This window comes from Cyanistes caeruleus, unplaced genomic scaffold (genome assembly GCF_971803275.1).
Source record: "Cyanistes caeruleus unplaced genomic scaffold, bCyaCae1.hap1.1 HAP1_SCAFFOLD_172, whole genome shotgun sequence".
Lineage (NCBI taxonomy): Eukaryota > Metazoa > Chordata > Aves > Passeriformes > Paridae > Cyanistes > Cyanistes caeruleus.
This window is the reverse complement of record NW_028255960.1, coordinates 94,963-109,860: the sequence shown is the minus strand read 5'-3', so window position 1 is coordinate 109,860 and position 14,898 is coordinate 94,963. Positions and strand designations below refer to the sequence as shown.

The following is a 14,898-nucleotide window of genomic DNA, read 5'->3' as shown; positions in this document are numbered from 1 at the left end:
ACTCCCACAGGGCTACAAGAACTTGCCCACAATATTTGGAGAACAATTAGCAAAAGATCTGGAATCCTGGGAAGCTCCATCAAGAGAAGGACAGATATTACAGAATTTGGATGAGCTCCTGATAGCTCCCAAAACTCAAGGGCATGTGTGGCGTGGACGGTAAGCCTGCTAAACTTTTTGGGTCTGCAGGGGTACTGAGTATCCCAGAAGAAAGCCCAGATGGTGAAGCAAACAGTTATTTATTTGGGCTATGAGGTTAGTACTGGCCAAAGAACCTTAGGAACCATAAGGAAACAATATGCCAGACCCCAAAAGCCCAGAATGTAAAAGAACTGAGAACCTTTTTGGGCATGACGGGGTGGTGTAGACTGTGGATTTACAATTATGGGCTGTTAGTTAGACCCCTAGATGCCGTGATTACAGAAGGAAACAGAAACCTCCAATGGACAAAAGAAGCAACATGAGCCTTTGACCAACTAAAGAAGGCCTTCATGTCAGCTCCAGTCCTGGGACTGCCAGATGTGAGTAAACCATTCCTTTTGTTCTCTCAGGAAAAGCAGGGGATTGCCTTGGGAATACTAGCACAAGACCTGGGCCTGTATTGCAGGGCAGTCACCTACCTCTCCAAGCGGCTGGATGCAGCAGCTAAAGGGTGGCCGGGGCGTCTCAGAGCCGTTGCAGCAGTGGCAGTAAACGTCCAAGAAGCACGCAAGTTCACCCTAGGCCAGAAGAGGACTGTGCTAATGTCCCATGCAGTGTCAATGGTCCTGGAGGTAAAAGGTGGACACTGGCTTTCCCTGCTGAGATTCCTGAAATATCAAGCCATTATGGTAGAACAAGATGATGCAGAAATTGCAGTAACTCATATTGTGAACCCAGCTTCCTTTCCTCAGTGGTAGCATGGGAGAACTCTTGATCCATGATTGCCTGGAGACCATCCAAGCCACCTACTCCGGTCACCCAGATCTCAAGGACACTGAGACCTGGTTTACTGATGGAAGCAGTTATGTCATCAGTGGAAAAAGACACCCGGGGTAAGCGGTTACCACGAGCCAAGATGTAAGAGAGTCTGGACCATTACCAACCAACACCTCAGCATAGAAAGCTGAAATAATTGCCTTAACCCGGGCTTTAGAGCTGGCAAAAGGAAAGCAAATTAATATTCACACAGACTCGAGGTATGCTTTTGAGGAAGTTCATGTACATGGAGCCATCTGGAAAGAAAGAGGACTGTTGAAGTCACAAGGAAAAAGTATTAAATATGCACAAGAGATAATAAAACTGTTGGAGGCAGTCCAGTTACCCGAAAAGGTAGCCATCATGCATATCAAGGCACACCAACAAGTGAGCTCTGAATTGGAAGAAGGAAATGAGCTGCTGGGCAGAAAGGCAAAAGAAGCAGCTAAAGGTGAGGTGATTGTTGAGACAGTTGAGTCCGCTTTAATTCCAGATGGTTAAATTTCCACTGAAGGTAAGCCAAGGCATAGTAAAAAAGACAAAAGATTTATTGAGAAAGAAAATGGAAGTTATAACCAAGAGGAGTGGGCTATTACAGATGAAGGGAAAGGAAGGCTTGTGATCCCCCCTTACATGTTATGGTCATTAGTGAAAGCAGAACATGAGAAAACACATTGGGAAATAGATACTCTGTACAATTTTTTGAAAGACAGAATTATAGCCAGGAACTTGCAAAGTACAGTAATTCATGTGACTCACCAATGCAGCCTTTGCCTCCAAACTAATCCCAAAAATATTCCTAAACCAAGGCTTGGGCAAACCGCGAAAGGATATGGACCTGGGCAGCAATGGCAAATGGATTTTTCAGAATTACCCAGGAAAGGTGGGTACTGATACTTACTGCTGTGCACCTTTTCAGGGTGGCCAGAAGCTTTCCTTACCAGAACTGCCAAAGCACGAGAGGTAACCAAAGCATTGTTACAAGAAATAATACCACGCTTTGGAGTCCCAGTTACAATGTCCTCAGATAGGGGGCCACATTTCCTTTCAAAAATTGTGCAGCAAATTAGCCACCATTTAGGCATAGACTGGGAACTTCATACTCCGTATCATCCTCAGTCAAGCAGCCAAGTGAAGAAAATGAACTATTTGATTACGCAGCAAATTATAAGATTGGCACAAGAGGCAAAGCTACCTTGGCCTCAGGCTCTTCCATTAGCATTATTATGAATTTGGACTAAGCCAAGAGTAAAAGAAAAACTAAGCCCTTTTGAAATATTCTATGGAAGGCCATATGGAATTCAAGAAGGAACAACATCCACTCAAGTAGGGGAAGAAACCCTACACAGATATATGATAGCCCTAAACAAGCAACTTAGAGAAATCGAGAAACATGTGGCTGGGACTCAAAGCAGAGGATTAGATGGACCAGTACATGATGTGCAGCCTGGGGATTATGTATATGTTAAGCCTTTTGCAGAAAAAGCTTTGGAACCACAGTGGGAAAGACCATTCCAAGTGTTCCTCACCACCTTTACTGCAATCAAGATCAAGGAACAAAGCACCTGGATCCATCACTCCTGAGTGAAGAAGGCTCCTGAAGGACGCTGGAAAGTTATACTGGGTGATAACGAACTGAAACTAAAGCTTTCTCGGGAAAATACATAAGAGTGTGGGTGGAATAGTAAGTATAATATAGCAACTCTCTGAAAAAGAGAAGAGTTTGTAGTTGTAAGGGATAACCAAGTAATTACAGCCTGGAGATTTGTGACATTTACATTCATCGCTATAGCCACAGCTAATGCAGCACCACTTGTATATAATGTGTCTGGTATACATGAGTGCAAAAGAAAAGCTTATGATTTTGACTCCCGTGAGTGTCTGAATCAGATGCTAAAAGTTACAACTGTGTGGGAAGGAAGAAATGTTTGGGGATTGTGCAAATGCGTTTGTCCAAGATGGATTCCATGAATCTCATCAGAAACATGAAACCTATTTGAATTGGCCCTGAATACTGTGACAAATGCTTAACTAACTCTTCTGAGTTTAGGCTCAAAATAGAAGGACGTGCAATTAAAGACCTGAAGATTAATTTTAATATAACTCAAGTTTGTACTGCTCCCCTAAAAGATGAAGTTATGATAACCACCTCGACCAGTGCTAACATTAAAAGAACCACAATGGATGACTCAAGACACTTTATAATCCCCATAATTACCAAAATTGGGCCATATGTTCCATATGCTGTTAAGAAGACAGGCACTCAAAAACCACTGGTTAATCCAAATTGGTCATTCAAACGGGTAGAGATGGCAATGCAGGTCTGATATTCGGCCCGAGTGTGCTCCATTTTTAAGGACCTCTTTTCTGGATGTGACCACCTGGCTGCAGCAGCATAAACCTTGTATGTCCAAACAGAAGAGAGACCTTACTGAATTACTGGGGATGGGACTGGGGGTTCTAAACACCATGGATTTGGAAGTATTAATGGACAAATTGACAGTAATTGACAGTGATATAGTTAAACTGAAACAACCTTTACAATCTTCCTTATCAGCATTAGGTGCCAGACAGTGGAAGTTGTCTAAAGTATTACCAGAAAGAGAAAATACAGAAGGGCAGGACAGAATGTGGGCACAGAAAGTTAAAGGAATGTGGCTGGACCATTAATTTCGAACCCTGTTCAATGAGGGAGCAATTGGGGTTTATATGTGAGGGCAATGTAAGTAATAATAAAAGATACTTGTTTGGATAGGGAGCAAAGGATTTGTCCCTTTGAAATGCATCCCATTAATCAAACAACTCTGCTTGTATATACAGGACAAGGTTGTGTCTGTGTTAGTACAGCACGCCCCACTATAGTGGTAGATGAGATCATTGTGAATGAAAGTCAGTTTAACTTGTGCATTTGTAACTTTGTCAAAACTGAAGGATGTGATTTTTCCTATCAGGCACCCGCCGTATTGCTTCAACATATAAAGGCAAACTTGACTACCGTGCAAGAAATCACCTATGCCTATAGGGATGAACTTAACTTTAGCTGCACAATTATTGAAACACAATGAATTGAAATAAATTCTTAAAGAAATTAAAAATGAAGAGAAGAAAACTTTGATTACGATGCATCATGACAAAGAGATTATATAGAGAGTATTTTAAAAGTTAGATGAAGGCCCACCCCAGTATTGGTAGGATGTGCTTTTTGGGTGGTCACTAACTGCAATCAATCTGCTAAATACCTTGGTTCACTCAATTATTGTTTTGCTTATTTTGGTTAGTGTAAGTTTGATTCTGTCTGTTATAATACTTGTATGAAATTGGAGAATGCTGAAGCGAGTAGCAAAGCTTTAACTTCAATATCAAGAGCATATGGTATGGTCTTAAAGTATGCCTACCACACAGCTTTGCTAGATGAAGAAGAATCTGTATATTAGTAAAAGAATTTACTAACTTGAAAAAGGAGTGGGGAAATGAATCATGATTTTTGGAGAGTTAAGATTTTAGCTAAGAGTTACAAGCAACTTAGACTGATCAAGATGTAAATCAGATAAGCAAATGGTAGGTTAATGATTATTAGATGCTTAAGCCAGAGCTAATTGTTACATTGTTTGCTATTATGAGCTGGTTTCTAAACGAAAGTGGAGTAAGTGAACTGTTTTAAGAACAGATTGAAACCAGTGAGAACAATGACCAGCACCTGGACTCTGTACCAATCAATCACCAAACAGGGGGCCTTGGATCGTGCCAAAGGGTCACAGAGACCTGACGAAGATTTTCCTGACTTCATCCTTTGAAGACTACTGACCCAATTTGAGACCACCGACCCAAATCAAGAGAAGAATTGCACACATGTGCAGGACTAATAGATTCATTTTAATACTGAATGGGGACAGGAGGTGCTGGGATTAGGCATATGTATTGTATGTAAGAGCTTGGGAAATAAATGTCCTGGGTTGATTATGATGTTAAATTGTATCCCCAGTCATCCACCTAGCCCAGACACAGGTTTTGTATCCTTAAAATTTCATCTAAGAGTAAAAGTGAGTGTAGAAGAAGCACCGAGTCTGTTATCAGAGACTGTACTTGCTCCCCCCGCATCGGGAGTTTTGACTACAGCACAGACAGACAACAAGAGACAGATCGCCTTGGCTTTCCAACTAGCCAGAGCAGAGAGGTCTTCCTGGACTGTTTTCTTTCCCTTTTTCTGAAACGAATCGAACCTGCTCTGGACTGGGGACTCGGGTGAGCACCGGGAGCTTGCACCCGTGGACTACCGGGAGCCCAGCCTGGGCAGCGGCATTTTCCAGTGCCAGAGGGACTGATAACAGAGCGAACACCCACAGGAAAGAGACCCTCTGAATTGTGTCATCTTTTCAGAGTAGCGAGAGGTTTTGTAATCTGATACTGTTCTTGTGCTGGGTAGTGCTGTGCCTGTCAAATAAACAGGTTTTTTCCACTTCTCTCAGAGAAATCTCTTCCTGAACCAGTTGGGGGTGGGAGAAAGGGGCCACGTGGGTTTGCTTCCCGGAGGGGGGGCCCATTGGAAGTTTTCTCTCAAATTTGCCCTAAACCAGGGCAAATACATTCATTGGCGCCCATCGCGGGGCACGAGAGAGTAGAAAAACCCTGTACTGATTGTACTGAAGTGGCAATTACTTTGTATTGGGATAAGATAAAGCAGTCCCTAGCCATCCAGCCATGCTGTTTGAATTAATAATGTCTTTTGGGGTGCAGGCCTTCATGTGTTTCTGGTTGCTAGGCTTTTTTGAGGTTTTAATACCTTTATGGTCCCTTGGTTTATTTTCTTATCCGCAACTAGCCCTGGTATTGTCCACATAGCTTTTACAGTAGAGGGGCACGGATTAGAATAGCTGTTGGGCTGGGCCTAGTGATTATGATTTCTAAGAAGTTTATTCAGGTGCTGGAGTCTGTTCCAAATATAAAGGATTCATGGGTATGGTTATGCACCCGGTTTGTTAGAGGAGGAGCAGGGGATGAGGTTTTTCAACCTTTCCTTTCCTTCTTCTCCTCTGAATCTGTTACATCACTATTGGAGAGTGTTCAGTTTCCCCTGAATGTTAAAGAGACCATCTTTCTGGCATTTAATCTGGCAAGTTTCCTCTAAACAGTCTTCGGCCTCTCTAGAATGAGGGCTGAGATTTCTAGAGAGACTGATGAGACCCCTGAACCAGGCGTGGAAAATCCTGAGTGGTGTGGAGAATGGGAGGATATGGGCCAAATCCTGAAGGAATTTTGTGACCCTATAGTTAAGGACTTTGCACACAAACAAATTCAGAATCCAGCTGAGCTGGGGAAATACCTGAAAGAGAATGATGATTCCAAGGAATAAAAGATCATTGCAGTAAGCTGGGACCTAGCACATGCTTATCGTACATTGCTGGATACTGTAGGGCAGCAAACAGGAGAAAGGGGACAGGGAGATAAATCAACAGTTACCCCAATTACTCAGGCTGCAGCCAACCTCCCAGTTACAAAGCTGGTAGCTAAACCAGACAGCAAGCCTCAACCCATGGCTGTTGCTACTAGCACGAGAAGTGGAAAGTGCACAGACAAAACAGATCGACCAGTGGATGATGATGATGCAGGAGAAGGACCCTCAACGCCTCCTGACATAAAATCAAGAGACAAAGCAACTGGCACAAGATCAGAGGCTAATATTGAGTCCTTTTCCCTGAAAGACCTTCATGGCCTAAGGAAGGACTACACTTGAAGACCTGATGAATCTATAATTAGTTGGTTAGTCCGTCTGTGGGACGCCGCAGGTGAAGCTACAGTTCTGGATGGCACTGAAGCGAGGCATCTGGGATCCCTGTCACATGATCCAGTTATCGACCAGGGGATGATGAGGGGGGCTAACCCTCGCAGTCTCTGGGCACGAGTCCTGGAAAGTGTAGCCCAAAGATACCTGTGTGTAGATAATCTTTACATGCAGCAAACACAGTGGAAAACCATCGAACAAGGGATCCAACGCCTGAGAGAAATGGCAGTGGCAGAGATTGTCTTTTCAGATGACATACCAACTAAGAATCCAGACTTGGTGCCATGTACATCTGTGATGTGGCAAAAATTGGTACGACTTGGGCCACAAGAATATGCATCTGCTTTAGCAATGATGAAACGGGATGAAAGGGAGGAGACCGTGCTGGATATGGCGAAGAAGCTTCGAGCATACGCAGATGCCGTGCATGGCCCCACACATGCAAGAATCGCAGCTGTGGAAACATGTCTGCAGAAATTAGAAGATAAGATAGAGGAGAACCACAAGAAATTTAGAGATGAGATTAAAGAGGACCTTCTCCAAATCTCAGCAGTACAGATCAGAGGTGCTGTCACTCAACACAGGGGTTCCCCAGATCGGGAGAGAAGGTATATCCCACGAGCTGAGCTGTGGTTCTTCCTGCGTGATTGCGGAGAAAACATGAGGAGATGGGATGGGAAATCTACTGCAGCTCTGGCACAACGTGTGCGTGAATTGAAGGAGGAGAAGAGTCACAAAGGAAGTTCCACCAAAAGGGAAGCAGCTCGAGTTGCCCATAGCCGAACTGCCAGGTATGATGATGATGACATGTCTGATCCCCTTGAAGGAACATCCAAGACATATACCCAAGGAAAGAAGGATAACCACGCTTAGAGGGGCCCTACCTCTAGCCAGGTAGAGGCATGGGAAAATTGTGTTTTTCGGACTGTGTGGATTCCTTAGCCTGGCACATCAGAACCACAAAAACATGAGGCTTTAGTTGATACTGGTGCGCAGTGCACATTAATCCCATCAAGACATGTGGGGGCAGAACCTGTTTCTATTGCTGGCATGACAGGGGAATTGCAGGATTTTACCTTGGTGGAAGCAGATGTGAGCCTGACTGGGAGTGAGTGGAAGAAACACCCTATTGTGACAGACTCAGAGGCCCCATGCATTTTGGGCATAGACTACCTCCGAAATGGGTATTTCAAAGACACAAAAGGACTCAGCTGGGCATTTGGGATAGCAGCTGTGGAGACAGAGGGTGTCCAGCAACTGAACACCTTGCCTGGACTGTCTGAGAATCCATCTGCAGTAGGACTCCTGAAGGTGGAAGAACAGCAAGTACCAATTGCCACCTCAACAGTGCACCGCTGGCAGTATAGGACAAATCGAGATGCTGTGATCCCCATCCACAAGATGATCCGAGAGCTAGAGAGCCAAGGGGTGGTCAGCAAAACCCACTCCCCCTTCAACAGCCCCATCTGGCCTGTGCACAAGTCTGACAGAGAATGGAGATTGACTGTGGACTATCGTGCACTGAATGAAGTGACTCCACCGCTGAGCGCTGCCGTGCCGGACATGCTGGAGCTCCAGTATGAGCTGGAGTCCAAGGCAGTGAAGTGGTTCGCCACTATTGACATTGCCAATGCATTTTTCTCCATTCCCCTGGCAGCAGAATGCAGGCCAGAGAGTATTAGGACCAACATAATTTTAAGTTATTTATAAGTTGTGTTGCCCGTCTTTAACTTTTTGTTTGGATGGGGGCACCTCAGAGTTTTAGTGAAGGTCTGATTAAGGAAGTGGGGGATGGGAAAGTGTGTAAGTAAGGAAACAAGCTCCAAAGGAAGGCATAAGAGAAAACTAAAGAATATTCCCCCTAGCAGCCCCCTGGGGCAAATGTTAGATCGATGGGAAGCACAAGAGGCTACGAAGAGTCTAGACAAAATCAGAATGATATACTATTGCATGGAAGTCTGGTCCAAGTTGAAACTACAAGGGGAGTGGCCATGGTGTGGAACCAAGGACCCATGGATGTGCTCCCAACTAAATCAGCATTTGAAGGCTCAAGAAGACATTGATTTAGAACAACTGTCCTACACAGCTTGTTGGCAGAGGGACGCGACAAAGGGTGGTGAGACTGTAAGAATTTGTAAATTATGAGAAAAAAAAGAAGAGAGTAAAAGGGAAAGGAAACAAGAGAAAAGAGTTAATAGCAATTGGGACCCCCTTGATTACTTACCAACCCCTTCTCCTGTTTACCCAGCAGCACCCCAGGCCTTTCCCCTAGATCCCCCAGCTTTACCTTTCCGTGAACACCCCCATAATATCTTCTGTTGAGACCCCAGTTCTTTCCCCTCCAAAACCCTTACCCATCCCTTCTCCAACAGCTGTAATCTCCTTACCACCTCCAACTACCACCTCTCCCTCAATTTACCCAAATCCTCCACCCACCTCGCTTTCAATCATTCCTTTAACCCCATTGCCATTCTCCTCAGCCCCACCCCCTGTGACCTCTCTGACTAACTCGGTCCCTTCTCCTTCCCCCACTATTGTTCCTTTGCCTCCTCCCAGCTGGGAGTTGGGTTCATCCATGTCTAACCCTGGCCCCTCCTCTAGCATCCATCAAACCCTTTTATCTCCCACTCTTGATCAAAATATAAACCTTACTGTTGAAAGACCCCCGAGCTGTTCACCAGTCTTCACAGAAGTAATTGTGAATGCCATTTATTTCTATTATTAACACACCTTTTATAGGGTTCTACAGGGTCTGCGGGCAGAGCAAGCTACTATTGGCTAACACACACAGGTTTACATTCTTATCCTTGTACACAAGGATATTGTTTTGCTTTACTCTCTCTTCTGCAGGCAAGTTTCAAGGATTTTAGCCCTTAATATCACGACTTATTTCAAAGGCTGGTTTGTGCATACAGGCCTTTACTAATATATAAAATATAGCAACACCTTACAGAAGGGCCCTACTGTAATACTAGATCTAAGGCATGTAAGGTAGAGAGACTCTTTCCCTTGAGGGAGGTTCTGATGGGTGGAGTGGCTGGAGGAATTGGTTTTGTGAAGGCCCCACTGACGGCCTCTGAAGTCTGGGGTTTTAAAAAAGAGTTGGGGAATCTTGTAGAAGACCCCATAGGTATATCCAATCAGGTAGATCAATTCTTAGGTCCCTACATCTATACGTGGGGTGAGTTAAATTCTATCCTAAATATCTTATTTAATCTAGAAGAAGTCAGAATGATTTGGATGGCAGGGATAAGCGTATGGGAAAGATAAAATAGATTGGGACCTCCAGGTGACCATAAGTTGCCACTAGTTGGCCCTGGGTGGAATCCAAATCAAGAGGAAGGGAGGAAGAATATGGAGGATTACCATTCTCTGATGATAAAAGGGATAAGAGAATCCGTCCCTCAAGGTAGCCATATGAAGCTACCCTTCGATGGCGCGCAAGTAAAGGATGAAACCCCAGCAGCCTGGTTAAATAGATTAAGAAGGAATTTCCAATTGTATTCAAACATTGACCCTGACAGTCTTGAAGGCCAAGTCCTTTTGAAGGTACAACTTGTTACAAGATTGTGGCCTTATATAAAGAGGAAACTAGAAAAAACAGAAGATTGGCAGGAAAAAGGAATGAATGAATTGTTGAAGGAGGCTTTGAAAGTGTATCTGAGAAGGGAAGAAGAAAAAGCTAAAACAAAGGCAAGAGTTATGGTAGCCGTGGCTAGGGAGAGCATAGGAGCAGGCAAAAACCAGCCAAGTGGAGATGAACTGAGGCCCCCACCTGGGGAGGATAAAAGTAAACCTGTGCCACCTTGGGTTAAAACCAGGAAGCCTGGAGAGAACAGGAGGTGCTATTATTGTGAGAAAACTTGAAAAAGGATTGTTGGAAGCTCACACTCACTTCACAATGAAGCCATAGCTCAAGAGCAAGATACTCTAGAAAGGGTCCTGAGAGGGGATGGTAGTGACGATTAGGGGTGTCAGGGGCTTTATACTTTAGGGGACCCAATCAACCACCAAGAAGAGCCCCCGGTAAACTCTGAAGTGGGTTCCCAATGTGAAGAATTTTAATTCTCCTTTAATTCTCCTGTTGACACAGGAGCAGATTGATCAAGTATAGATTCCCAAAGGGAGTTATTATTGGGAAATGGGTCTGTGATATACTGGGGCAGAGGGAAGACCATTTAAAGCTTCAGAAGTAGAAAATGTTGAAGTAAAAGGGAACTCCACACAGTGTTTTACAGACTTTGTGTATTTACCAGTTTTAGAATGCAATTTATTAGGAAGGGACTTACAAGTCCAGCTAGGGGTGGGAATTATTCCAAAGAACGGTAGAATGGTGGTTCCAATCATGAGGCTGACTACCAAAGACGTAGGAGAGATAAATCTAGAAGAATGGGCAGGAGAAGGAAACTATGGCTATCTAGATTTGATGAGTTCGGCGGAAGAAATGCAGCACTCAATATGAATGATCAGCAAGTCTCATTTACTGGTAACTCTAAAACCACTTATATAGCATCAATAATTAGGCTCATACCTAGTGCAAAAGCAAGCTTGTTATTGGATATTTTCATTTAAGGTCAACTCCACTTAATTCCACATTCCTGTGATCACTCATCTATGCTGAATTCACATTCTTCTGATCACAGCATCCTGTTCTCAGTTAACAGTTATCACTAAGGTCTTCCTGACTTTGCAACATCTCACACTAACCGAACTCTACTGTCTAATTCTTTCCCAGCTAACTGCTGCATGGGAACATGACCTTTGATAGCTAGCCATTCCTCTATATAGATATCCCACCAATTAAAATAAAAATGCAAGAAAAGGCCCCTGCCATTTGGGTCAGGCAATACCCAATATCCCTAGAAGCCAGGAAGGGAATAGCCCTGGTGATGGAACGTCTACTAGCAGAAGGTATCCTGGAACCATGCATGTCACCTCACAACACCCCCATACTAGCAGTTAAAAAGGCAGAAGGCAAATACAGGCTGGTCCAGGACCTGAGAGAAGTAAACAAAAGAGCTATTGTTAGGCACCCTGTAGTATCCAATCCTTATACTCTCCTAAGTCAAATCCCGATAAGCATGCATGGTTTACAGACTTTGATCTGAAGGATGCATTTTGCGCATAACCATTAGCTGAGGAGTGCTGAAATTGGTTTGCATTTGAATGGGATTACCCCGATAAAAGGAGAAAGCAACAATTGAGATGGACAAGCCTACCCCAGGGGTTTACAGAATCCCCACATCTCTTTGGGCGGGCATTGGAAGAACTATTAGAACAATTCATTCTTGAAAATGAAATACAAATCCTACAACATGTGGATGATTTGCTAATATCTGGAAAAGAGAAAAGTGGGGTAAGGGAGACAAGTATCCAGCTTCTCAATTTCCTTGGGACCAAAGGCTTGAAAGTGTCCCAGGACAAACTGCAATTTGTAGAAACCAAAATCACTTACCTAGGGCACATAATTGGGGAAGGATACAAAAAGCTGAGCCCTGAAAGAATATCTGGCATCTTATCTATTCCACTCAAAACCAAAAGAGATGTAAGGAAACTCTTAGGTCTTTTTGGGTATGGTAAATCGTGGCTGGACCAGTACACCCAGAGTGTGAGGTTTCTCCATAATAAGCTAGTGGATCCTGAACCCATAGAATGCACAGCTGAAGATGAGAAGCAACTGAGTGATCTAAAAGAGAAGTTATCTTCAGCACCAATTTTAAGCCTACCTGACCTTAAGAAAGAATTATATCTGTTTATAAATACAGAGGAAGGAGCCACTTATGGAGTATTGACTCAAGAGTGGGGAGGGTGCCAAAAGCCAGTAGCTTACCTGTCAGAACTATTACATCCAGTAGCTCGAGGGTGGCCAACCTGCCTAAAAGCAATAGAAGCGGCAGCTACTCTGATAGAGGAAACCCAAAAATTGACTTTGCAAGGAAAGTTTAAAATTCACACTCACATGATCTTAAAACTGTCCTGAGTCAGAGGGCCCAACACTGGCTAAAGGATTGCAGGAGATTGAAATATGAAATTATCTTGATGAATACAAATAGTTTAGAATTGGTCACCTCATAAAGCTTAAATCCAGCACAATTTCTAGCGGGGGAACCCTTACCTGAGCTAGAACATGACTGTCTAGAATTTGTAAATCTACAGACTAAAGTAAGGGGAGATCTAGAAGACGTACCTCTGCCCTGTGGAAAGATATGATTTGTTGATGGGTCCTCAAGAGTAGTGGAGGGCAAAAGAAACTTGGGATATGCAGTACTTGTAAGGACAGAAAGAGAAAACATGGAAATTCTAGAGAAAGGGAAATTACCTCTCAACTGGTCAGCCCAGCACTGTGAAATATATGCCCCAAAAAGAGGATTGGATTTGTTAGAAGGAGATAGAGGGACTATTTACACTGATTCATGATACGTTTTCGGAATAGTCCACACTTCTGGGAAAATATGGGAAGAGCAGGGATATTTGAATTCAAAAGAGAAGAATTTGGTACATGAAGAATGAATAAGATCTGTATTGGAATCTCTGCCTAAACCTAGACTACCGTCCTACCTAGTCTACTAAACCTAGACTACTAAACTACCGTAGAAATAGTGGTAGTACACATCAGGGGACATCAGAAAGGGAGTACCTTGGAAGAGAGGGGAAATCAATTAGCCGACAGGATAGCCAAAGAAACAGCCTTGGATCTGGAGGAGCCAATAAGAATTCTCAAATTAAATAACACACCACCTGGGACAGAGAAGGGGGAAGAACCAATATTCAGTAAAAAAGAACTAAAAGCAATTAAAGAATTGAGACTGCATCAAGGGAAACAAGAGAAGTGGTTTACGTCTGATGGCCACAGATTTTTAAACACCGCTTTAGCCTGAAAGATACTAACCAAGACACATGTATTTACCCATTGGGGAACCCAAGGTTTATGTGACCACTTCTTAAGGGAAAATCTGTGTATTGGGATATATGATTTAGCAAAAGCTATAACCAAAGGGTGTATAATCTGTCAAAAGGTGAACCAGAAGGTAATGAGGAAAACTGAGCCTGGAGGGAAAGAACTAACCTTTAGACCCTTCCAAAACACACACGCATACTTCACAGAGATGCCTCCTATACAAGGTTACAAACACCTATTAGTAATAGTTCATCATCTTACTCAGTGGGTAGAAGCCTTCCCAACTAAGAAGGAAACAGCAGAAGTGGTTGCCAAAATTATATTAGAGCACATCATTCCCAGAGAGGGGCTAGTTAATTACCTCGATGCTGACAGGGGGCACATTTTATTGCCCAAATGTTACAAGCAACAATCAGAGCTCTGGGGATGAAATGGAGATTACACACTCCATGGCACCCCCAGAGCTCATGGAGAGTGGAGAAGATGAACAAAACCCTAAAGAATGTGTTGACCAAATTAATGGCTGAAACCCAAATGAACTGGCTCAAGTGTCTACCCCTTGCCCTCTTAAAAGTTAGGGCGAGGCCTCGATCAGACCTTGGGGTCTCCCCATGTGAGATGATGTTCGAGCTCCCTTTCCTGATAACACCATACCGTGCAAGAGATTATTCAGAATGAGAGGCAATAACACGTAAATACTTAGGAATTACTGGAAGGACATTAGAAAATCTCAGGAAAAGGAATTCCTTTCCCAAACCTCTCCCCTTGGTTTTAAAGCGGTAACTAAAAAATCACTAGAAAACTTATTTATTTTTTGCTGTGAGATATGGATTAGAACAAGAGCAAAACAGGCTTAAAACTTAAAAGGAATAAAGAAAGTTTATTAAGAAAATTACAAGAATAAGAAAACCAGAATAAAACTTCCAGAAAACTCCTTTCTTTCTCATTACTTAACCATTGTTTTGTTTACATGACAACATAGAGACAAAAAACTTTGGAATTTTAGTGTTTAAAACAGTCTCAGTTTTTGCTAGTCTTTTCATCAGTCTTTGTAGAGAAACAGAAGTCTTTTTTCTGCTAATTTATGGAGTTTCTCACAAGAAAACGATTTCAGTTATATCTTTCTATTTCTCTGATGTCAGCTGCCTGGAAATCTGTCATCAGTTTTCTCTTCTTATTTCACATCACTCTGAGGTGTGTTATGGGTCAAATGAGTCTAGGGAGGTCATTTTTAAGGATGAGCTATTTAAAGGCAGAAGTCCTC

General features: G+C 43.2%; 1 pseudogene; it reads left to right on the top strand.

Moving 5' to 3' along the window:
* Positions 1-5,588: 5,588 nt before the first annotated feature.
* LOC147645782 (uncharacterized) lies at positions 5,589-7,609 on the top strand (annotated as a pseudogene).
* The last annotated feature ends 7,289 nt before the right edge of the window (positions 7,610-14,898 follow it).